Source organism: Dasypus novemcinctus, chromosome 4 (assembly GCF_030445035.2).
Source record: "Dasypus novemcinctus isolate mDasNov1 chromosome 4, mDasNov1.1.hap2, whole genome shotgun sequence".
In the NCBI taxonomy this organism is placed as follows: domain Eukaryota; kingdom Metazoa; phylum Chordata; class Mammalia; order Cingulata; family Dasypodidae; genus Dasypus; species Dasypus novemcinctus.
Window position 1 is genome coordinate 143255398 of NC_080676.1, and position 24755 is coordinate 143280152.

The 24755-nt window shown below is 35.1% G+C and overlaps 1 pseudogene; it reads left to right on the forward strand.

The window, feature by feature from the left end:
* Positions 1-15611: 15611 nt before the first annotated feature.
* LOC139438849 (histone-lysine N-methyltransferase SETMAR-like) lies at positions 15612-23006 on the forward strand (annotated as a pseudogene).
* Positions 23007-24755: the final 1749 nt, after the last annotated feature.

Genomic DNA, 24755 nt, shown 5'->3' on the forward strand with positions numbered 1-24755 from the left:
TTATACAGGTATTTTTACCAGTTGTTGCAGCTAATAAGTTTTGATTTGCATGTGTCATAAATTTAAAACCTAAAATGATTTTGAGTGATTATCAGTCAGAAATACCATTGTATTTTTACCAATATATACGTCTTCCCTTTATTTTAATTGCTAGGTGAGAAGATATTCATTCTAATACTATATTTAGTTTATCCAACCAGTATCCACTGCCCTCACTCTTGTCAATTTACTAGTCTTGTTAACTGCTGGGTATGCTTTCCATCATTAGATCTCCAAATTAAAATCCTCTCAGCAATTCTAGTTTCATAAAAATTTGTCATAGTAAATTATATTCCATGACACATCCATCTACACTTACAGCAACCACCTCCATTTAGAGAATTTAAACCCTCCCTTGTTTTCACTCTAAAGTGAGAATATTCTACTCTCTTCTTATGAGTCTGCCAAATTCAAGTGATAATGGCTGATGCCTTTTCTATATCAAGCTCAGAATTAATATATTTTCCTTTGTATGGTCTTTGTTTATTTTCACACTCACATAGTGTCTAGCTCTGATTTCTTTTCTTTGGCTATAATTGTTTTCTAAAACAAAATCTTATTTCCACTGAGTCACCCATGACTCACTGCTGAAACATCAGTAAAGCTTTCATCCATATCCAACTCCCTATTGAGTGACCTGAATATTGGATAGTTACACAAGCAACTTTCTGGAACCCAGGTTTCAACACTCATTAATTGTGTGTTGTTCATTTAGTGACTTAAGTCTATGCTTCATTTAACCTATCTGTAAAATGGGAATAATTACTGTATTTCTTGTAATGAGTTTAACAAGAGTATCAAGTACACAGAAAGCTTTAAAAAAAAAGGTAAGTATTACAAGCTACAGTTATCAAGGCTAAAAATCTGATAGACATTCCATCTTAAGTGAGATATTTTTCATCCTTTTCCATGCATTAAAGTTTTCATTTCACAAATCCACTAATTGTATATGAAAGAATAGTATCCCCATAAAACCCCAATGTAGCACTGTGCTATTGTTGATGAATTCCAAAAAGAAATATTGGGTTATGATTGTAAACTGGTCTTTCCCTCTGGGCATATTAGATTATGTTGGATTAAATAATCAAGTAAACATCTTGTGCCAGATAAAAGACATGGCAAAGGATAGAATTGAGGGTTTTTATTGTTGGAGTTTGATGTTAAAGCTTTAAGCTGGAGCCCAAGGAAGTAAGCACACAGAGGAAAGAGAAGCAAGCACCAGGAAATGAGGAACACTGAGCCTGCAAAGAAGCAAGCCCTGGGAAGAGAGGAACCCAGGAAGCCTTAACCCTGGCAGATATCAGCAGCCATCTTGCTCCCACATGTGGAAATAGACTTTGGTAAGGGAAGTAACTTATGCTTTATGGCTTGGTATCTGTACTCTCCTACCCTAAATAAATACCCCTCATAAAAAACAACCAACTTCTGGTATTTTTGTATCAACACCCCCTTGACTGACTAATATACCCTATAATTCAAATATTTTCCCCATGAATTAAGTATATATGGGCAATCAAGGACAGGAAGAAGAAACTCTTCAAAATTATACAATTACAAGTTAGACATCTTCATATTATCTAGTTATAGAAAAGCCCATTTGAAAACCAAATCTAATTTACATACAATCATGGAATCAGTATATTAATTTCCAAAAGAACTATGGGTATTTCTGTTTTGTTTTGTTTTGAGTTTAGTGTACTCTATGCTTTCTCCACATAACCAACCTGCTGAAAAAAAAAGATAATGGAGTGCATTCTACTATCATATATGTCATATTTAATTGTGTGCCTCTTTTATTTTTTCTATTCAATCACCTACTATTAGTTAACAGTCACTGAAATTATGCACACCAAAATCCTTTCAATGATCCATTTTAATGTTTACATTGTAATGCCAGTCATATCTATACTAAGTATTTCTCCTGATCACAATCTCTCATTTTTAAAAGTGGAATAAAAGCATTGTTGGTATATATATAGAAGCTAATCATATCCTTGAAGTAATTTTATACATCCCTGTCTTCACAGAGTTATTTGATTATTAACTAGCAACTATGATGAAAAGTTTACCAAGTAATATTTGTCTCTTTGTTGGCTCTCCATTTGTATGTCTAAGCTTCATTATTTTGCTCTGCTGAATGGTCAATTAAAGGTTACATTAAAGAAAAAGAAACATATGTTGAACTCTTAGTGGGTGCATTACAAAAATCTTCCATTTCTGATACTTATACACAAAATTCATATACATACATACACATACATAAAAATGTTGCTCACCTTTTATCACTATCTCCCAACATTTCTATTGGTATGAAGTATGTTATAGCTTGCTTCTGGTCTGTCACCTGAGATCATTGCTCATTTCCAACTACCATCTTTAGTGCTGCAAACAGAGCTATAATCCATGGTGCTTCTTCAATAGAATGTATTTTAGCATGTAAATATGAAAATGTACTGAAGTTCAGCTAGTGTAAAGAGAGAGGTAAAACATGGAGAACTTCATATGCACAATTGACTTCATCTAAACTTAAAAACAAATGATACAAGTTTTATATATTTTTTAAATATGTATTTTCCCTGAAGCAATTCTCTTTTGCTTGTATGCAAAATTTTATAATCACCCCTTTTTCAAGATACCAAGCATAATTTTCCTTCATGCTAACATAACTTATGAGCCACAGTTTATAAGTGATTGGAAGTTTTACATGGATAAGTATAATGAAATCATTTTGAAGTTCCTAATTCCAAAATCTTGAGTCCACTTTGCATTTTGTTATTGCTATAAGGAAACACACTTCTTGTCATAATGAAAATGTAAAAGTGTGCTACACCATTCAATGAAAAAAGTATATATTGTGGATTTAATTAGGGAAGCAATGGTGTCTGTCTAGTGCCTTTCTCTTACAGTTTCTCATAGTTATTGCACAGTCATGTAGAGGTTATTTTTCATAACTTTCATTAATCATTTTCATTCATAAATTTCATTTTCCTTTTTCATTCTCTCATTGGCTATTTAGCTCTTAAGTAATTACTGGAGGATACTATTCAATAAAATTTTCGAGAGGAGGATGTTCAATTTTGGGGGGTAGTTGTCAAGTAGACTCAATTCCTTCTAATAATCCCTAAACTATTTAAACTAAACCCTTCCTGTGCCAAGTTAGGAGCATTATGCTTATAGTATTATTAGCACTTGCTTGTGTGGAGTTAGCTATGGGAACACAGTTTCAGGGCACAACAGAAATTTCAGCAAATGATGCCTTTATTGTACAGAACAAAGAGTCCAGAAAAGGCACTTCTCCTGTCACTTATAGTACAGAGTCCAAAAGAAGAGAGCCGTCTCCTGGGCTGCCTGAAAACTGATCTGGGTCAGGGTAGATGGATAGGAGCTCTGCATGCTCCACTTTGCACAGGAGAAGAGAGACCTGCCTGCAGTTTGAGCGTGGCTTTTATCCAGCTCTGGGGGAGGGGGTCCTAGTGGCACAGACAGCCCAGTTGCAAGATATTCTGTGGGTCCAAGAACCTCCTGCATTACTGAGCATGAAATGTGAATCTGGTGAGGGGCTAAATCCCTCTGGTGAGACAGTACCCGGTTGTCACAGGGTAACTATAGCTTCTTCAGCATTATTCCATGTCTAAATTGGAATTAGACTCCTTTATGAGCCAACACATTTGGGGCAGCACCATGCCTAGCTGTGGCTTTGCCACAGCAGCAGATTCCAGGGCTCCAGCTCCTTTCTCATTCCCATTTTCCTCCTCTCATGTCCAGCTGGCTAAGGGTCTGTTGGAGGATGGGGTTGCTCGCAATGTGGCTGAGACTTCTCCACTCGGCCGGGTTAATGTGATTGTTTCGCTTCCATCATGAAGTCAGGACACTCATGACAGGAGGTCCTCTCCTGTCTTCTGCCCATATCTTTCATATCCCCTATCTACTCCTCTCTAAAATCTTGCACCTTCATTTTCAACTCCAGTTCCCCAGCCTTAGCTCTAACTGTCTCCTGGATATCAACTGGTCTCACACTAAGCTCAAAATCAGTCTCGGTTAACTAATTTGCCAACTCCCTGGTATTCACGGAAGGATTTTCAAAATCTTATTTCTCACTATCTCTCGCCCAGTGAACTGGCAAGCCTGGATCTAGCAAGGGATCAGCACCTGCACCCACACTGGCAGGGCATGGGCAATCCTTCAATTTCACCCATAAAATCCTAAGTCCTGTGATGTCCTAGACACCTTTGTACAAAAGGATTGCAGAAGCTATGAGAAGAGGAGCCGAGAAATTAATCCTCTCCATATTTACCCTCGCATCCTGCTTGCTGCACCAAAATCTATTGCCTGAGTTACTACAACGGTGCATTTGGGAACACTGTTTCAAGGCACAACAAAAACATTCACCAAATCATCCCTTTATTGTACAGAGTAAAGAGTCCGGAAAGGGCACATCTCCTTGTCCCTTAATTAGCACTAAGAGTGCTAAAGAGCATGGGAAGAAGTCCCATCACAGCTCCCAGTGTGGCCGAAAACTGCTCAGGGTCAGAATCTTTAGATAGCAGCTCCACATGCCATACTTCATGCTGAGAAGAGAGAGCAATCTGTGATGTTTGAGTGACTTTTTATGCACCTTGGGGAAGGAGGCCCGGCGGCAGACAATTCCTGTTCTGATAAGCATGTGGGGTCACTTATTCCTGGTTTCCTGGTTTAAGTTCTGGCTAGGTCTTTCCATTAGACTTAACATCTCCCCTAGATTGTAAAATGGCACAAAATAGAAAAGGATTTAGTGGAAGGTCATAAGATGGCTGCTTAGTGTATGTTTGTGACTTCCCCAGAGAAGGAGCTGGGGGAAGGTGAAGTTTAGGTGATGGCCACTTAAAGGTGTCTGTGCCTCCTTAACAACTTGAATAAAACAGAATAAATTGATTGTGTTCCAAATGATGAGTAGTGTGTTTTCTTAAAAATCAATAAAATAAATTCTCAAACAAGGTATATTTTTTCATTCATCCTATCTAATAGGTCCATTATTATATTATTACACTTAATCTAAAATGGGCAATCCTTATGATTCCCATTCCTTTAATTCCCCTCCAAATAATTTGAGTTGTAATTTTCTAAATATGACCTTCTGAATTGAATACTGGTCACCTATCTATTCTAAAAAAGATAATGTCTTAGTTTTCAAGGGTTTCTATGACTAATATGACAAACTGGTTTGGTTTAAACAATAGGACTTTATTGGCTCATGGTTTTCATTCAAAGTCAAGATATAAAGGCCATAATTTCTTCAAAGTCTGTAGCATTCTGTTGGTGACTGCCAGCAATCCTCCATCACATGGATATCTGCCTCCTCCTAGCTCTATGTCCAAATTTCATTTAATTGTAAGGGCTCTAGTCATATTGGAAAAAGGCCTACCCTGTTTCAATTTGGCCCCATCTTAAAAGGATCTTTGACAATCCCATTTACAACGCATTCATACCTCCAGGACTGGGGGTAAGGACTGAGTATGTTCTTCTATGGGACATGATTCCGTCTGAAAATATCCAAAATCATCTCATCATAATATGTGATGCTGATTTTGAAGTATTCTTGGCTTTCCCATAGAGAGGCTGTGCAAGCTTTACATGTTATTATTTCACATTAATTTTTTTGTGATCATGGGTACAATTTTCAAGATACAAATAGGAAAATTGTGTTTGTTTGATTAAAACAATTTTCTATGATAGGAAAATTGCTCATTATAAAACACAAAACACTAGAATTTTGTTAAAAGTTAAATTCTCATTAAAAAAATCTTGATCTTTTTTGTGTCAATAAAATATGTGGATAATTGAATTATGTTAAGATTCTAAGGAATAAAACCCATTTAATTTTTGGTAGTGTTAATTGTGAAAGCAATAGATTCAGACAATTATTCAAATATAATAAAATTTTACATATCTGCATGGAAAATTGGATTTAATAAAGTAATTAAAACAAACTATCTTTTTGTGATATTTATCTTTCTGTTAATTTCCTAATTTACTAAAGCTCATTAACTCCAATGAAGGTAGTTATCATGGCATAAAAAATATTACAGAGAAAAAAGTATTGTAATCACCAAATTCACCAATGGTAATAAAATAAACTGTAATTTCCTAACTCATTTACTAAATTAGATTTCAGGGCATGGATATCTCAAATTCTTAAAAGAAATACCTGAATTAGCAGTAGCAACACTGATAACCCTTAACAAAATAACACATCCTATTGTATTAATACATAAATTTTGGTTTTAATGTAGGAACTAATATTCACTGAAGATAACATTTCATGTAATAGCAATATTGAAAGAGAAACTGGAATTATTTTTCTCACAGTGGCAATATTGGTTAACTCTTAACAATTTAGGTATTGATAGAATGCCAGTAACTTAATTTAGCTATTTTATTTTGCATTCCTTCTTCAGAGGTTACTTGGTAAATATCATTCCTGTTAAATAATTATTTTTTTCCTCAAAGAAGAAGACAAAAATTAGGTGAGGATATCTAAGCAGAGCACATGATAAATCTGTATATGAAAGTAGTAGCATAGTAATATAAGTTCTCTTCAATTAAAATGTATCAATCATCTAGAACTCCATGTTAATAAGTATTCAGTCTTCAGGGTGGTGAAAATGTTTCATGCTTTTTGAACCACAATATAACACTGAATATCTTCAGGTGCACTTCAGTACTACACTTTAAAGTTTGAACGCATTAGGTGGACAAATTTAAAATGCAAATTAAGGAAGTTGGTTGGTAAATATTCACATACTAAATATTTAGTATACACTTTGCATTTCTGAAAAAGTATTTCAGAAATTCTTGCAAAACTTAATGAAATAGTTTCCACTACAAAAGGAATTCTATTCCTATTAGTTACATGTAATGTTTTTGAAAAGATATTTAATGTATGGCAGTTGAACTGCTCATCTGCAAGCCTCCAGTGAATATTAAATAAAACCAACATTTGTAAACCTCTTAGCACAGTAACTGACCCATAATGACCATCCAGTACAAATTAACCATTATTAAAATTACTCTGCTCATTTGTAATTTAGAAAGCGCTGATGTCTGGCTAAAATAGATACAATTTTTCCTTAAATTTCTTCTGCAATCCTTCATAGACTTTTATTGAAACATTCTCGAAATGGCATCATACAGAGATGATTCTTATGTCTGAAATATTCACCATTTCGCTTCTAAAATTGTTGGTTCTTTTATTTCTCCTCTGGCTTAACAATTAATGAAGATTTCCACCAGACTGTTAAGGTAGCAATTACACAGCGGAATTTTTGAGCTGCAGAACAAAGTTTTAAAGCAAGCACTATCTTGGTCAAAGACCCATCTGAGAAAGTGAAAGCAAAGGGCAAGCAATAACTACACTGGCTGGGTACCTATAATAAAAAGATCAAACATTGCTGCTTATATGTTCCTATCATCCATTCTCAGGTAGCCGTATTGAATACACACACAGAATATATATGACATATACATCATTACTTAATTTTATATATCATAATTAATATATGGTTCTATATATATATATCATCATTAATTAATATATTACTTCTCTTCTTGAGATGTGGTCTACTTTACATTTTTGGATAAGATGACCTATATAAGATGATTCTTTTGGCTTTCACTTTTCTAATCAGTAAATTAAATATGATCACTGTATATTATTTGGAAACTCTTGAAGAGTTCAATAAAGCAATAGAAAAGGGACTGCATTTTACATTCTATTTAATGATACACTTATTCGAGCTGAAAGTAAAGTTACCTCCAAAAATGTATTTTCAGATTTTGACTGCATCTCATTGGAAGCTTATACATGAGTAAGTCAGCTTCCAAAAATTAAATCACTCCCCAAAGATCTGAATGACTAGAGTACTAAAGGAGTGATTTTGGATGATTATATATTAAATAAAACTTTAATATATAAAATATGAGACATATTTTTCAACAGAATAATAGTTTTAGTCATAATAATAACAGTAATAGCTGCTATAGAGATGACTTCAAAATAGAATATGTATTTTCCAGATGTCTCATTCTTAGAATAAGCATTTGGGTAAGCTTTAGCATATTTACCATTCATTGACTTTATAACATTTTTATTGGTAGTTCAAAGCAAGAAATTTAATTTCCAAGAGGGTAGTGGCAACATGGTCATCTTTTTCTTTACAATCTGAGAGATGCAAAAACTACTGTCACTAACTTCTTGGCTGCCTCCAGACTTGCAGCCAATGAAGGAGCAGTGTATGTTATGTAGTTTTATTTATACTTCAAAAGAATTTGATTGAACAATTGAAAACCTCTGTGCAATGTAAAAATCGCTTCATGATATTGAAAGAACTTCCAGTTACAGACTTTGCATGATACTTCTGAAAGTTGTCATTAATGGTAGAAAATAATGAAACAAATGTGGGTGCTTTGGATGTCATGTGAGCAAGTGTCAAATGTTTTAAGTTAAAAATTTTAAATAAATTAATTAATCAACAAAAAAGGCAAAAAAGTTCAGTGAATTCTCTATATTGATATAGCTGATAAGGGCAGAGCTTGGTTTCTTTTTCTAGCTGATTCTTTGAAATAGGCAAAGCATATGTATTTTCAGGTGGTTATTGAAAACTTGTGTATGGTGTTGGATATAGGCAACATAAAATTAGTACTTACCTATAAGTTTTGATCTAGAAGAGATACTTCAGGATAGCACTAAGAACATTAATGAAAACTGAGAGACAAATGTTGGGCACTGAGAGATCATTTTTATCTATTTTGAAGTTGTGTTTATTTCAAGTATTTATTTCCTAATATATAAACATGGACACTACATGAACTTCATTTATTTAATAATTTTACCTCATTCTCAAAAAGATTATAGTTTTGTCTTTATTTTAATGGTCAGCATAAACTATTTAGCAGAAAAATGTTTGAGTTTCCATCAAGATAAATTCTATAAATGTGAAATATGAAAATGAATAGCTGTTATATAAAGTCCTAAAAGAGATCTGTGCATGGTGTCCTGAGTGTCATTTCTGGAAAAGAACTTAAATGAGCAACAGCATCTTCGTGAACCAGACAATATCTTAAAACTGTGCTGTTTTGTCCTTGCCTCAATACATGATTAAAACTATATTTCTTTTCTTTCAACCAGTCATGTTGCTGAGTCAAAAGAAAGTTTTCACATGAATGGTACTTCAGCTTAAATTAGTCGCGCTCAGAACCATCTCTTGTAAGGAGTGCAAATTAAACATCACCTTAAACAGAATCACTATCTTGGAAGAAATCAGAACGCAAGTTGAAATCAAAAGGGCCAGATCTTGCCAATAAGCTCATTCAAATATCCTGTAAGAGATTTATGTTTTCAGTACTGGTGTTTGTCTAATCTTTTGCTTCTTTGTCATTTCCACAATTGAAATACTTGAGTGCTTATAGGTATTATTTAATATATTTTTCCAATTTTTAACTTCAATATAATAATGCTGTGCCTTTTAATATTTCCCTCAATATAAGAGTACCTAAGTCAGGTCATGGTTGTCTGACAAATAACATTAATATTAATGCGACATGATGGAAAAAACAGTAGCCTGGAAATAGAGACTTAGGTTCTCTTTGCCATAAATTAGTTTGTAGTCTTGAGTAACTCTGCTAACACTGCAGAATGGCAATAAAACTAATTATAAGCATTGTTGAATTGAATGGGAAAGTGTGAATTTGATAGCAAGCTCTCCTTCATTTTTAGATACTTATTATAGAGCCACTGAATATAAAAACATGAGGAAAAATTGTAAAGTCTTTCAGACATTCTATTCTATATTGTTAGGCAATGATGTACAGTTTTTAAATGAAAGATTTGAGCCATTCTCTCTCATAGTTCAAGGACTTGTGTACTATATCTACATCAAATTTTCTAGATGGATTATTGAGAAGGAACAATCAGAGAGAGATAACTTCCAGGGACATTAAAGGCTATAGTATAGTTCACTGAAGGAGATAAAGGTCCTCCTGGCAGAGTCAAGGAGATAGCCACAACCTTTTCAAGAAAACCTTTCAGATCAGTACCTGTATTCGCTGAGATTTAATCAGATAGGACTAAAAAAAAAATTGTCCTAATGTCTTGTCCAGGTTAAATATCACCTGTAGGTCCAAGGTTGGAGTTACTGATATAATAAACAGACAAATAAATAAGACCATGGAAAATTAAAGAAGAATAAGGTCAAAAGAATATGGTTTGGCGGTTTGTGTTTTTTTCCTCAAAGAGATTATTCCCCTGAAACCTACATTTCCTGATATTACAAACTAAATTATATAGTGCAGACGAAAGAAGCCTCTTTCTCCAAAGTTTTACAGCAAAGCTATGAAACAATTTTAGTTCTGACATTTCTTGCAGCTAAATCTGATGAGAAAGACATCTAAGTCAAGGTGAACAGCCTTATTCGCTATCCTCTAAATATTTGAGTGAGATGGGAAACCTGTCAATATAAAAGTCTGCTACCAGCAACATGGCAAAAAAAAAGGTTCTTTGTAAAAGCTTGGTTCATTAAGAAAAACAGAAACATTTTTGTTTTCATTTTCTATTTTTGCAGTTGGATGATTTGTCTCTCTTCATATGAAGGATTTAGAAGAACCTAAACTTTCTCAGTGCAGGTATGCTAAGTTTTAGGTCATTTATATCCTGCCTGACATTTTTGCCTAGCATGGAAAAATATATTTTACTCCAAAGAATATAAAGTTTCCTCAAGACAATACTGTGATTTCATAAAGGCTATACCAGGAAGGTAAATATTAACAAATGTGTTGATATTTTTTAATTATTTCAAACAAATACAGCTCTTAGCAAAAAATATACTAACGGTTCATGAAGTTCTATGTAGTTAATACAACATGGATCAATAGAGTTGTTGATTTTTAATGTCTGGTTGGAAATCTGTATTTTGAATTTATTTTCCAGGTAATTCATGATGTATTTATTTCATGCACCTTACTTTGAGAAGCACTGATAAAAATGCTAATCAATTGAACAAATAATCAGGAGACAGATATATAGACATTTCCTATGTGCAGAACAGTGGCTCCTCTATTCTGGAAAGTTGCTTTGTCAGAGCTTTTCTAAAATGGCTTTGCTATGCTGTTTTCCCACCAACCACCATTTCTCATTTCATTCATTCTTCCCAAGGGAAATCACCTGGAGGTGGTTTGATTTGTATGATTCCAATCATAAATATATAACACAAAAATGTTTTTGTCATTTTTATTGACATTTATTGAAAATTAATTATCCAATGAATTTGTAGTTTTACTTAAGTGGGTTATTTCGAAAAAAACAAGACAGCAATCATAAATTATCAGATTCCTCAAGCAGTTCAAAAGTTTATAAACTATCTCTAAAATAGTACCTGCAAATTCCACTTTAACTCTCTTATATGAAACTAGACTCTTGGTTTTGTACATTTGTTCAAATATCAATAACAAGCCATTGAAAGATCTCATAATACAGAGAGTTTGATACTAGGTCTGACCCCAATAAAACACTTAGGGCAAAATACCAAGCGTCCTCAAACTTCCCTTGACTACTTTGGCCTCATTATCGATCCATAAAAAGAGTTTCAACTGATTTCTTGGTAAATAGGTGAATGTGAGATATTATTTTTCACATTTTAAAAATATAACAAATCATAAAGGAGATTTTATTGTCTCACCCAGTTAGTTGTACTTTACTAACTAAACACTCCTGATCCCCTGACCTCCTTGACTTCAGCTAGCAGTAAAGTTGGAAACAATATGAGTAATTCATTCATTCTAATATGCATGATCAATTTGTGCTTACTGAGTTGCCCCATCTATGGAAAATGGTAATTATTAAGAGAAAGAGTACCCAAAATAAATTTTAATCATATTATTTCAGTGTAATTGGTTTGCAAAGAAGATACGCGGGCCATTTAGACATTTTTTAATGCCTTTACCAATAAAATGAATTTCTACTCTAGTTAGTTATGTAGATAAAATTTTGACCTTGTCTTTGTCCACTCTAAATACATATTTTCTGCATATCTTTTTTAACTAAAATATTTCTATTTTAACTGTAATAACTGAAATAAACTGAGGGATGAATCACTTAAAATGCTTCCATAAAATGTATGCCATTAGGAAATAGAAAAAGAAGAAAATGAAGGTTACTTTTTAAGTCTCCTTCAAATACTTCAAACTCTTTGTGTATATATATACACACACACACACATATACATACACATACAAACATATATAATATATATTATATAACATGCATTATATTATAAATACAACATACAGTGGATAAACATTATATATGCATTCTACAATCCGCTAATATATATGTATGTATGTATATATGTGCATATATGCATTTGTGTGTATACATGTATAAAATGCCACCATACATATACATAATTTTTCTTGATACCAGAATGGGCATTTAGAAGCAAAATCAGTAAAGTAACTATTATATGCTGTTGAAGCAGTCATGCTCTCTGAAGAAAAACAAATCATGCATTTGAGAGGTCTTTGGACTCTTTTTTTTTTTGAGTGGTATGTTAGACAAGGAATTTGTCAGATTCTTAGAAACTGACGTGATTAGTTCTTACTTGAATATATCATAAAAGGCTAAAGGAAATTTAAAGACTGATGAAAATTTTTCAACAATTTTATAGTCTTCTGATAATGGAAATGGTATTAAATGCTAAAGAGTGATGGATTTTTTAAAAGCTTTTGGAAATTATAAGCCAGTTTTTAAAAAACTGTTTTTTAATAAAAATAATTTTATTAAAATATTTTTCAAGTAATTTTATAACAAAAAAATTTCAAAATAATTTTATAACAAAACTGATTTATTAAAAAAACTCATTCTTGAGGGATGGCATAACAGAGCCAATGAAAGAAAAATGAAGTGTAATGAAGTGCATAAAGAAACACCCGTATGCATCTCAATGTATATTGTTTGTGTGCTTGTTTATTTTGCTTTATGTTTATATATTATTAGGAAATTAAATGCCTCCTTTTTACTCATAAACTGTGATTGATAGCATGTAGCATTTCTTATAAGGGTACCAAATCTTGGCTTTTTAACGGAAAGCAGTCATGGATTACAGAAAGGAAATAAGTGTATGTGTGTTCTGATGTGGAATACTTTCAATTGGCTATTGCACCACTAAATATAGCATTTATAAAGTTCTGAGACTCTTATTTCCAAGATCTATGTAAAGTATAACTACTTAATTTTTTTTCTCATTTTATCAGAATGAGTAATTTTAATGTAAGATAGATTTTTAGACAAATTGCTCATTTGTTGCTGTCATGAACATATAAATTCCAAAAAAAGTGGACTGTGTGGTAAATATTCATTATGAATGAGTTTTAATAATTGAACAAGTTTAAAAGAAACATAATTTAAACTATTATTGTGTCAATCTGATATCTGCAGCTTTGTAGAAGAAAGAGACCAACAAAATTAATTTCAAAGACTTAGAAAAATAAAAGAATCAAGATATTAATAACTCACAATTTAATATTTAGTAGATTTAAAAATCTCAAAGCGTTATCTACTTTACCAAGTTGTAATCACATGAATAAGATTATGAAATAACACAGCTGAATAATTAAGCAAAATAAACTGCGGAGAATCCTTATTAATATAGATGAATGATACAAAATATTCAAACCATGATCCTACAAAGGGAGCCTATAATATGAAAGAATCAATAAATTAACAAGTTATTAAATAAAGCTAATTTAAGCAAGAATTTTGAGTTTTTCTGCAGTGAGTCATATATATATATATATATATTTTTTTTTTTTTTTTTTTTTACTGAATTAATGTATTGTATTGGATGTTTATTCAACCAGCATCAGTATAGTTGGAAAGATCAAGGTTCTCAAGTCCCAAAATACACTGTATTCCAAATTAACTTCCAGACTAAATTATCTATAAATTAAAAATGGGATAAATAACAGCAAACCTTTATTTTATCAGGAATATGTAACAAGGAATAATCATGAAAATAAATTCTCCAATCTCTTCATTTTCAAATTAAGATAATTTGCAATGGCATAACATCACAGAAAATGATATCAGGTGTCATCTGGCTTAAATACATTCTAATTTACTACCTCATCTGTCTTAGTTTGACATAGCTGCTATGACATATACTACACATTGGTTGACTTAAAAATAGGAATTAATTGGCTCACTGTTTGGGAGTCTAGACTTTCAAAATCAAGCTGTCAGCAAGGCCCTGCTTTCTCCCTGAAGTTTGTAGCATTCTGGTGCTGGTTTGCCAACAGACTTTGGGGTTCCACAGTTTGTATCTTTTCCCCCATCACATGGAATTGTCTCATCTCTGGCTTCTCCAATTTTTTGTTTCTACTCACTGACTGTATCTGAATCTCCTCTCTTTATAAAACTTCCAGGCATATGGATTACATCCCACCCTCATTCATTTTGGCCTCATCTAAAAGGGATCTTTGAAAATTTTATTCACAAATGAGTCCACACCTTAACTAATAACAAATTCAACAGGTCTTATTTACAAATGTGTTCACACGCAGAGGAATGTGGGGTACATGATTCAATCCCCAATATCATCAGTGGATGACTTGATACCCATAGTTGGTTACATTCTCAAAAGTCACATGTCTGCAAGTGACCTGAATTCAATACTGAATCCATATTATGTTTCTTAACATACAGATAGGACATATTTTTGAAGATAACATAAATTTGTAAATATTTACATTTGTCTGATGAGTTTGTAACTTGGAATTTAGCAAATTTGATAACTCTAAGAATAAGTAGTGAGCATGTGTACCAAAAACAGTCACAATTTATTTAGGATTAAATATGTATTAGCCACTGTAGTAAGCAGTTTACATGCAGTATCTCATTAGCCCTGAAACAATAATGCAGTGTATTGCAACACCTGCTTCACTCACCAGCTGTTTACTTAGATTTATGAAAGGATTTGGGTCATGCAACAACATAACATAGTGAAGATTTCAGGATTTATAGGCCCAGGTTCAGATGTCCTAGTCAGTCCATATTTGTTATCTATTTGGCCACAAGAAAAAAGATTGGGTGGGCATAGATCACATATTGAAATCATCCTCTCTCAGCTCCTACTGGTTTATATATTACTAGTCACTTAGCAACCTCACTGCTTACATGGCCAGCTCCTTTTCTCATGAGCTGCCCCAGCTTAGCAATAGAATCTCAAAAATCAAGTACCAGTTCTTTCTCCTAAAACTAGTAATGTTGGCTAGCTTCTCATTTATCTTGAATCAGGTAGGGGGGTATGCACTTTTAAATTCTTTTAGTAAATATAAATATATTACATCACATAGATGACATAGAAATATTAGAATAATGTTGAGCACAACGAACATCAGTAAGTATTGCCTTGTCATATTGTTAACCTTCCCAAGAAAAACATTCTTTCCTATACCTGTATATTTCTCACAATCAGTAACTAGCAGGTACTGCTCATTACTCGGGGTTCCACCTAGTCTTAAGGTATTATCACACCCTAGCCATTATGAAACAGATATTCACCAATTCGGAATCCAAGATCATCATGAAGTACTATCCATTTGCTGCCTCTCCTGGGGGTGACGTGGTATTGACTTGAATTTGTCCCATCGTTCCCAATTACACCACAGGAAATAGAGGTTCCTTTTTAATTTGTAACACTCTGCTCATGAGAAGCAACAAAAACTGCTTACCACTGATAACTTGCCATTGATTAAGTTTGTCATAATATTCCCATGAATCTACTGCTCAATTTTTCTTGCATTGCCCTATATATGTTCAACTCTGTCCAATAGACTTACACTTGCCAGCTTAACTATTATTTTTGACAGGATTAATCCCAGCAGAAATCTAAACAGCATCAGATTGTTCAGTTCAGGAACTTCTTTCATTGAGGAAGACAATAACTTCTGCTTAATTAGGGGATAAAATTGTGCTACTTCTAATCATTCAGCAACAGGAGCTAGCAGTTCTGAGATTTCTATTGCTAGTCCCAAACATAGATCTGATCATAGGTATGATGTGCTCTGCCAGAGCTACTTTTAATGTCTTATTCCTATATATACCATTTCCATTTTATCAATGAACTATCAGGCTGCTCCATCTTCACTGGAATATCTGTCTGACATAGCAAAAATTTTGGATGCAGGATAAGGCTACATAGTTTGTGGGGCCCAGTGCAAATGGAAAATATGGAGCTTCTGGTTCAAAGAGTGCTAAGAATTTCAAGACCATGACAGCAGAGCATTGAACCGAGCATGGGCTCTTCTTAGAGTGGGGTCCTGTGTGACTGCATACCCATGAAGCCAGCCCTGTTTGAATCTCAGAATTATTTGATGTCTCTCAATAGTTGAATTATCCCTGCCAAAGATATACAACAGACCAGCAATTGTCTCTCAAGAGGATTCAAAATAGCAATGGAATAAAGTAATTTATAAAGGCAAATCCCCCCAGACACTGTGTAACACTGTATTCTGCCATTGACTCCTTTTTTTCATGTTTCCACTCAGTAGATATTTCTAAATCATTGTTCATGAAATAGTCTTAAGACAAATACTTGCAGTACAACCATCTAAAGTCTCTCAAGTCCTCGTTTTGTTCTGTATCACAAACTGATTTAGATCTCTTTCTACTGATCAATTGCTACACATATGATAACAGTGTTTTAGAAATTTAAACACCAAATTAGCTAATTTAAACACGAAACTAGCTTCCAAAAGCATTGTAAAATACTCTTATTTTCTTATTTTAGGGTCTGGTAAAGATAAAGATAGTTGCTTATTCTGTATTCCTCTCAAACACCCATTCATTGGCTCATCTCAGCTATACCCCAGAATTTCATTGGACAGGTACCTATATTTACCTGGGTTAATGAATCAAAGCAAGAATAGTTTTTCAAACATGTTGGCATCAAAATTTTTTCAGAACTTTCTTCCCCAAACTTATCCTTATCCGATGTCTTTGCCATAATGGTTTGAGGATCTGATGGTCATGCTGCTTATAACAACACTCGACAACATGTTCTCAGCCCCACAACCAGCAGTGGTATCTTTGGTTTAAACTGACAATCAAAATCACTAGACAAAATGTGCTTTATCCTGTAGCTATTTTTTTTTAAGAAAGCATCCAGAACAGGAAAAAAATGCAGTATCTACAGCAATAATATATTGTCATTCTTGTGATTCCAAAATAGTTTCCAAAAATCCCAAAATCCCAGAGCTTGGGACACATGACCATGAGAACAGTTGAGTGAGTACTGAGGAGTTCAACTCAGAGAAAAAAGCCATCAACTCAGAGGTCTAATTTAGTTTTCATACCTTGCTAATCATGATGCCTCCCAGGAGCACTGACTATTTCCTGTTTTCTGGTGCAGCTGCACCTAGTAATTCACTGATTTTTAAAACCTCAGCAATGAGACACATATTCAGAGTAACTTACACCAGATTCTCATGTATTTGGGGATTCCTTTAGTAAGAGTTAAAAGAGAGATTCTACCAAGATCTAATCCTGAGCCATCCATATGAGGGAAAACAGTATTTAGAACCTTTCATTAGCCCTTTACTTCAGTAAGTAGCATGCTTAGCATTTTTAAATTTTATCCTTGTTGTTTAGGAATTTACTAAAATAAGGTAGTTGGTTTTTCTTTTCCTGATCAATCTTACATAAAACTCAGTAACCCTTTTAATCTGTATAATCAAATCTATTCTTCAGAGAATAATTCTTATCAGACTTCTTTTACTCAACACATCTTTTTCTCCTGGTCCTTTTTAGCTTTCTTAACTGCCATTAATTGCATATTAGTTCTCTTATATCCTTCATCTCTTCCCTAATGATTACCTCCTTTTGTGTTTTTATGCCAAATCATTCTCACTACTTCAAGTCCTATAATTCAGGTCTCAATATTGTTATTCCGTAGTTCATCTACTGAATTTTCCTTTCACAATTTGTTAATTTTTACTTGATAAGGATGAGCTATTTTTCCAAGGAAAATTCAAGCAGTCAGCATTCTATATCTAATTTTGAGGGATACAATTCTAAGGCACCCAGTAGGTAAGGATCTTGCCAGAGCCTCACCTAGATCTCTCTGCTACTTTTTATCAGCATCTCCTTTAGTCCAGGGAAGAAACTTCTCTGAACTGGTCTACTCCTTCCAGATCAAACCAGAGCATACAGTACCTCACACTCCAGGACACAGAAGCTGCTCAACTAAAGCAGGCTTATTGCTTATACTGGATTTGAAGGAAAAAGATAAGGCTGCTTCATAGTCATCTTTCTATAATCCCATGCATAGCATTTGTTTTTTAACCCTTTGAAAAATTACATCTTCCTGTGCCAATTTAGCCTCTACTTCTTATGCAAACACCCAAACTAATTTTATTATAATTTCATGGATCTTTAAGGTGTCCAGATTTTTTTCATGTCTAATTGAATGTGGTCATCCTTTGATGTGTAAATAAAGATCCTCCATGAATGTTTTGATTACAACAAAAGCTTTTATAAAGCAAAATACAATAACAAAGTCATTGAATGTTTTCCTTTAACAGTAGTTACACTTAAAATACAAATTACACAAGCCTACAATTATTCTGTATTTTAAGGTTAAAAGTTACGTATTCATCTGGATTAAAAATTAAATATTCTTTTTCTTTTTTCATGAACACAACGTCCTTTATTTATTTAGGTCTTTAATTTCTTTAAGCAATGTTTTGTAGTTTTCTGCATACAAGCCCTTTACATCCTTGCCTGAATTTTATTTTTTTTTTCAAGTGTTTTTTTTTTATTGATTTTGTAAAAATATTACATTAAAAAAATATGAGGTCCCATTCTACCCCACCACCCCCACCGCACCCCTCCCCCCCCAGCAACACTCACTCCCATCATCATGACACATCCATTGCATTTGGTAAGTACATCTCTGGGTATCTCTGTACCTCATGGTCATTGGTCCACATCATGGCCCATACTTTCCCCCATTCCATCCAGTGAGCCCTGGGAGGATTTACAATGTCCAGTGATTGCCCCTGAAGCACCATCCAGGGCAACTCCAAGTCCCAAAGGCACCTCCACATCTCATCTCTTCCTGCCATTCCCCATACCCATCAGCCACCATGTCCACTTTTCCCACTCCAATGCCACCTTTTCTCTGTGGACTTTGGATTGGTTGTGTCTGTTGCACCTCTATGTCAAGAGGAGTCTCAGATTCCACATGGTTACTGGATGCAATCCTCCTGCTTTCAGTTGTAGGCACTCTAGGCTCCATGGTGTGGTGGTTGTCCTTCTTCAATTCCATCTTAGCTGAGTGAGGTGAGTCCAATAAATCAGACTGTAGGAGCTGGAGTCTGTTGAGGCTCAGGGCCTGGCTATCATATTGTCAGTAAAAAGATTCAATCCCCTAAATATATCTTAAACCCCAATACCAACTACAATTCCAGTAAAGTAGCCTGATAGTCTTATGAAAAGAGATCCCCTCTGGGTCCAGTTTCATCACGCAGAAACACCAGCTCCAAAGAAGGGCCATCTGACATGGCAGTGAACCCTATCTGTCATGACCATAGAACCCGTGGGTCCCTTTAGCCCTCAAAGGAACCAATACCAGGGGATTGTATCTACTTTATCTGTCTCTTAGACTCTGCTCAGTTGTGCATAAGGGCAATCCTTCTGACAGCCTCCAGACTCTTTTTTTTTAGAGACTCATAGCCATATAAACTCATTTCTCCTTTCTATTTCCCCCTTACATTAGGTCAAACAGCATTTTAAAGTCATATTATTCTATGTAGACAGGGATATTCTACTGATCCGCATTGAACCTTCAATTCAAGGTCATTTTCCAGTTGCATTATCAGTTGTTAGTTGATAGTGATCCCTCGGTGCCAGGGAGGCTCATTCCCGGGTGTCATGTCCCATGCTGGGGGGAAGGCATTGCATTTAGATGCTGAGTTAGGCTTCGAGACTGGCCACATTTGAGTAACATGAAGGCTGTCAGGAGGAAATTCCCAGGCACAGTGCTGCTCTAGGCCTTGTTCTTATTTCAGGCATATAGGCTCGCAAGCATGGTCATTAGTATCAGGGGCTCACTGTGGACCCTCATTATTGAACTTCTCTTCACAAGAGCCCTAGACCACAGCAATTCATGTATACAATATACAGCACTCCCACACATCCACCACAAAACCTTTTCCCTTCCACAGCGATACTCTTACAACCTATTCACAACATATTTACTTAAAGTGATGTACAGAGTCTGAGACAATAGCTTTCAAACCAGGTGACATCTGTGCTTACATTGTGGTGCATACTTTAGGACATGCAGTTTTCTAACATTTTTAGCTATCCTATATTTTACATTATGGTTTACATTATCATTCTGTCGTCCCCTATATGTTTATGATGTAATATTACATATTTTATATCCATCCTTGTGTACTCTCATGAAACTCCTCTCTTACCCCACATTTACCTTGGTTCCACACATTTAACATCCATTTTCCCATCCCCTTGGTGCCCACAGTGACAGCCAACCTCCGTTTCCCGAGGAGCCTGAAATATAGTAGGTTTGAAAATATTTGAAGGCATACTTTAAATATAATCTAAATTAGTTAGATAAGATTATATAACAAAATGTAAGCTGTGTTATATAATTAATAAATAGATAAATTTAACTAAATTTATATGTAAAGTAATGATATATTTTTACTAGGAGCATATACTTAGGAATCAAAGACCTATGCTTAAATTAACTAAATTTATATGTAAAGTAATGATATATTTTTACTAGGAGCATATACTTAGGAATCAAAGACCTATGCTTAAATTCCAGATTTATTACTATTTTTATGCCCTTAGACCAGGTAACACATTTACATGACCCTAATATCCTTACATATGAAACTAAAGTAATAAAACCTCAGTAAATGCTGGTCCCTCCTCCCAAGTCTCTAATCTTTTCCATATTTCCATATCACTAAGCTAAATGAAAGAGCCATCTGGTTTCAGCATGTTCTTAAACACTCAGCTGTCTCAAGTGATTAAGTGTTCTTTGAAGAGAAAAATCTTTTATCTTCCTCTTTATTTATAAGTTATGAGGACAATGATACATAAATTTTCTGTGTATTTATTTATTTACTTTGGTTGTTTATTTATATCCTTAGGACCTTTATTTTCTCTCCCTAGATATCATGAACATACATGGAGTGAAACCAAGATACCACATTCAGACTGTATTGGAACATGATATTTCGTTTAAGCAATAAAAAAATGATCTCCACCAAACCCAGGTCACTACTTGACATAATGAACACAATAATTTTAACAAGTATATTAGTCAGCCAAAGGGGTACAGATGCAAAGTACCAGAAACCTGTTGGGTTTTATAAAGGGTATTTATTTTGGGGTAGAAGCTTACAGCTACCAGGCCATAAAGCATAAGTTACTTCCCTTACCAAAGTCTGTTGCAATGGCTGCTGATGTCTGCATGGGTTCAGGCTTCCTGGATTCCTTTCTTCCTGGGGCTCATTTCTCTCTGGGCTCAGCTGCTCTGCTCTCTCCACAAGGACATCAGTAGACTATCAGTTGAACTTGTCTCTCTTCTCGGGGCCTTCTCTCCTTCCTCACCCCAAGATTCTCTGTATGTTACTTCCCAGGCTCCTGGATCAAAACTTCAAACTCCCTTCTCTGACATGGCCCAGTCAAAATTTTAATTATTCATTATTTAATCAAGTACAATGCTGGTGCAAAAGCAATTGCAGTTTTTGCATTGTTGAAATATGCTGTTTGCTGTTGGAAAACATTCTTAAATAAATATTGTTATGTTACACATCATTTTAATGTGCATTTCTTGCTTAATGTTTTGCTAATGGCATTACTTGCTGTTCATTTTATATTTATTTTAGACTATTGAAATGATATTAGGCAAAAATCTAATTTGAGCGATTTTTTAATTTGAGTTCAAAATGAGTCAAAAAGCAGCAGAGACACAACTTGCAACAGCAACAACACATTTGACCCAGGAACTTCTAAAGAACGTATAGTTCAGTGGTGCTTCAAAAAGTTTTACAAAGGAGACGAGAGCCTGAAGGTGAGGAGCATAGTGGTTGGCCATCGGAAGTTGACAACGACAAATTGAGAGTCATCATCAAAGCTAATCCTATTACAACTACATGAGAAGTTGCCAAAAAACTCAATATTGACCATTTTACAGTCATTTGGCATTTGAAGGCAATTGGAAAGGTGAAAAAGCTCAATAAGTGGGTGCTTCATGAGCTGACCGAAAATAAAAAAATTCATTTTCTCTTATTCTAGGCAACAATGGACCATTTCTTGATCAGATTGTGATGTGTGATGAAAAGTGGATTTTATATGACAACCATAAGGACCAGTTCAATGGTTGGACCCAGAAGAAGCTCCAAAGCACTTCTGAAAGCCAAACTTGCACCAAGAAAAGGTCATGGTCACTGTTTGGTGGTCTGCTGCCAGTCTGATTCATTACAGCTTTCTAAATCCTGGTGAAACCATTATATCTGAGAAGTGGGTTCAGCAAATCAATGAGAAGTGCCAACAACTGCAATGGCTTAAGCCAGCATTGATCAACAGAAAGGGTCCAATTCTTCTCCACAACACTCAACTGCATGTTGTACAACCAATGTTTCAAAAGTTGAATGAATTAGGCTACGAAGTTTTGCCTCATCCACCATATTCACCAGACCTCTCTCCAACTAACTACCATTTCTTCAAGCATCTTGACAACTTTTTTCAGGGAAAATACTTCCACAACCAGCAGGATACAGAAAATGCTTTCCAAGAGTTTGTTGAATCCTGAAGCATGGGTTTTTATGCTACAGTAATAAGCAGCGTTATTTCTCATTGGCAAAAATGTGTTGACTGTAATGGTTCCTAATTTGATTAATAAAGATGTGTTTGATTTAAAATACATGGTCCAGGGAAACGGACTTTGGCCCAGTGGTTAGGGCATCCGTCTACCATATGGGAGGTCCGCGGTTCAAACCCCGGGCCTCCTTGACCCCTGTGGAGCTGGCCATGCGCAGTGCTGATGCGCGCAAGGAGTGCCGTGCCACGCAAGGGTGTCCCCCGCGTGGGGGAGCCCCACGCGCAAGGAGTGCGCCCGTGAGGAGACCCGCCCAGCGTGAAAAGAAAGTGCAGCCTGCCCAGGAATGGCGCCGCCCACACTTCCCGTGCCGCTGACGACAACAGAAGCGGACAAAGAAACAAGACGCAGCAAACAGACACCAAGAACAGACAACCAGGGGAGGGGGGGAAATTAAATAAATAAATAAATCTTAAAAAAAAAAAAAGTAAAATACATGGTCCAAAACTGCAATTCCTTTTGCACTAACCTAATAAAAGTGAAACCTCTGAATCTGTATTAGTCAGCCAAAGAGGTGCTGATGCAAAATACCAGAAATTGGTTGGTTTTCATAAAGGGTATTTATTTGGGGTAGGAGCTTACAGATACCAGGCCATAAAAAATAAGTTACTTCCCTCACCAAAGTCTATTTTCACATGTTGGGGCAAGATGGCTGCAAATGGCTGTGAGGATTCAGGCTTCCTAGGTACCTCACTTCCAGGGTCTTGCTTCTCTCTGGGTCCAAGGTTCCTTCCTTCCCAGGACTTGCTTCTTCCTGGGGTTGGCTTCTCTTTCCTCTGCGACCTTACTTCCTGGGGCTCCAGCTTAAAGCTTCAGCATCAAACTCCAACATCAGTACCCTCAACTCTGGCCTTTGCCATGCCTTTTATCTGTGAGTCCCCACCCCTTGGTGTGTGGGGACTCAATGCCGTAATGATGTGCCCCAATCAAAGTCCCAATTATAACTCAGTCACACCCAGGTACAAACCAGATTAGAAGTACAATCCAATATCTATTTTTGGAATTCATAACCATTTCAAAGCACTATACTCCACCCTCTGAATTCTAAAAAGACATTACAATATTAGAAAAAACTTTAAATCAGTAACAATGCAAGTACTAAATCATATCAAAATCAATTTAAAGAAATACAGTTTGTCTGGGGGCAAAGTCCCACCTATGATAAACCTCTGAAGCTTACAAAACAATTTATCTACTTTCATGGTTTTCCTCTTAAAGCTGTTTCTCCTTCAATATCTCCTTTCCATGTCCCTTTTAATCCAAGCTGACAGTGGTTTTGTTCATACAGTTCTCTCAAAATCCTTGTTGGTTTAGCATGCAAGATGCGGGGGTCCAAGCCATCAGACAGTAAGACTTTCCACAAGTCTTTCTGAGATAACTGCATCTTCAATCCTGATTTACAAGTTCCAAGTTTAGTTAAGTCCTCCAATGGAGCACTTTTATCTGGGAGCTTGATTTCCAGAGGGTAGATATTTCCAGAATTAGTGTCTGTTTTCTTTGTGCCCAAAGGTTCAGTCCTCAGTTTATCTCCCTCATCTAGTATTTTGCTGTAAGTTGCAAGTAGAAGCCAAGCCACATTCTCTGGGTTTACTTTGGAAATTCCTTCTGCTAAATGCCCAGGCTCACCATTTTCAAATTCTGCCTTCCATAAAACATCAGGAGATAATCTTGCTAAATTCTCTGCAACTTTAAAATGTGGATCACCTTTCCTCCAGTCTCCAATAATAGTTTCATCATTTACCTCTAAGGAATCATAAAAAGTCTCTTTAG